A 2,483-nucleotide genomic window follows, 5' to 3' on the forward strand; every position below is an offset into this window, starting at 1 on the left:
TGTATGTAGTATTCTTAGACCGTCCGTAAAGCTGTGACACCAAATTCTGGGTAGAGTTGTATTTAGACTTCCGCAATTTTGTATTAAGATAAATTGTCAGATTTTGTCTTCCGCTTAATTATTTTCGTTATTTGCATGATATCTACTCATCACTGATAATGGTTTAAAACTGGAAAAGGTTAAGTAATTAGGATAATCTGGCTTGCCTAGCTTTCACCAGTATGCGCCATCACGACTCTCGAGGGTGAAAAATCCGGTTCGTGACACTTAAGGTACATAAATTTATTTTTTATAAGAAGCGCACTAGCGGTGAAAGAAATAAAAACTAAAGCAAAATCGATTATAGTATAAATTCAAAAACTCAAATCGATAAAAATATAAATTTGAAGAAATAAGAATAAAATAGTAGAAAACAAAATGTATTATAAATGAGTTGTCGGTTCATTGTTCTTTTTTTCTTGCGCAGTGAAAAATGACAGTGGTTGTATACTTTTTTATATTAAGTTTTATATTAAAATATTAATTCAACATAAGTCATTTGTTACAAAATTTACATTGTCATTACCAATCATGTAGGATATATACGTCAACCTTTTTCATTCTCAAATTCTTAATAGACTAAAAGATTTATTTTTTTTAATTTTGTTATTTGACAAATCTATAAGAATTATGATAAAGGTATTTTTATGTTTTGTGTTTAGTATTAAATCAGATAAATAGCAATAATTTTCATAAGATATTTCACCATAAATCCTCATAAATCACAATAAGACATTTGTAAATTTTTATGAGCTATGATTCTTCATTTTTTTGGTCAAAAGTTTCTTCATTTTTTGAGATAGCTACATGGAAACAATTATCATTTCAGGATTTTTTTAACTTTTATTTTATAATTTTATATAATTTAAAATATATACTTACATGATATTTTTAAAATTATGTATTTATTGATATGGATACACGTGCAAAGTGCGTACCTTAAAACTAGTTAAAATAAAAGTAGAAAAGGAATATCTATAGTGATACTTTGACTCTTTCGCGCTATGCTAAGACTTAAATAATAAACAACTAAAATTTTGTATAATTGGCTCGAAGAAATTCATAGAAAGTAAAATGCATTGTGCAAAGTAATAAAAATAAAACCCTAAATCAGATTTCAATTTTGGCGTACATCATATAGTAACAAACATAAATAGATCAGTTTTGGTCAGTCTTGTGAACTCATTTTTGCTCCATTATTAGCTGCTGGAGGTTTTGGACAGAAGCACGCCTTTCTAGTTAAGTCACATTTGGGACCTGCATCTATGCATTTCATAATTCCAGCGCAATCGGCATCCTTAGAACATAACGCGGCATTGCTTGATTGTCCTAACAACAATAATAACTTGAATGAGTTATTAAAAAGAAATATTTAACTAGAGCTATTATATTTCAACATATAAAAAGACACAAATTGCGATACTTTTTAGGGTACAATTTGCTACAAAAGGAAATAAAAAAAATGGGCCAAAGGCCCAAAACTATCTCTGATCTTTGGGAAATAAAAAAGGTAAAAATAGCACGGGCTAGCCAGTTTTCGGACTGATCATTCAAAAATAGCCAGCGTTTGCAAAGTCATTGAAAAATAACCACTATTTTGCTGCAATACGGAAAGTTCCAGCATAATATACTGGAGATCGGTGCACCTGTGTATGAACTTCAAGCATATTATGCTGGAATTCCAACACGCAGAAGTTCCAGTAAAATATACTGGACCGGTATATTATACTGGAATTCCAGCATATTATACTGGAGTATTCTTTTCGAATTTTGAACAGTGTTTTCTTTCAGATTTATCTTTACATGAAATGTGGCTAAATTTCGATTACTTTTGAAACTGTGACTATTTTTGAATGACCACTTGTAAATCTAGCTATTTTTGAATTTCTCCCGTAAAAAAGTGCTTATTTTTCAGAAAAATTATTTATGTTAGAAAGTTTGACCGTAAGAACTTTTCAAAATAAGCAGATTTTGGGAGCTTGACCAAAATAAGTACTTTTTCGACAAAAAAATGCAGTGCTTCAAATCTATAAACAAAGAGGACTATAACCTGGTTGAATATGAACTAAATATGAACTACTACATAATGTATAGGTAAGTTTATCTAAATTGCTCACCTAACAAAATAAACAAAAAAGAGACCAAGAAAATCTTAAGTAATGTTGCCTTCTCCATTGTCTTCGAAGTCTTGTGATAGCACTATTATAACTATATAATTGTTATTGCTGATGTCTTAGCTGTTGCTTTAGCAATGTATTTATAGTGGGGAAAAGATGTACATCAAATTTTCAATTGATGGAGATATGATAAAAAAGATAAATTCTAAACAACTTACCTTCTCAAATTAAAGAAGTTAAATCTAAGATTAAGGTAACACAATCTTTTCTTGCAGTAACTAATTTGGAAAGTGAGTCACTTGACAAGTAATCTAAATTTAAATACTT

General features: G+C 29.3%; 1 long non-coding RNA gene across 1 annotated transcript; it reads right to left on the minus strand.

Moving 5' to 3' along the window:
• Positions 1-1,098: 1,098 nt before the first annotated feature.
• LOC104223834 (uncharacterized) lies at positions 1,099-2,248 on the minus strand. Its single transcript, XR_710227.2, has 2 exons — positions 2,157-2,248; positions 1,099-1,368 (listed from the first exon to the last, which is right to left on the minus strand). It is a non-coding gene; the product is annotated as an uncharacterized lncRNA (long non-coding RNA).
• Between the last annotated feature and the right edge of the window lie 235 nt (positions 2,249-2,483).

The sequence above is a fragment of the Nicotiana sylvestris genome, chromosome 1, assembly GCF_000393655.2.
Source record: "Nicotiana sylvestris chromosome 1, ASM39365v2, whole genome shotgun sequence".
NCBI lineage: Eukaryota > Viridiplantae > Streptophyta > Magnoliopsida > Solanales > Solanaceae > Nicotiana > Nicotiana sylvestris.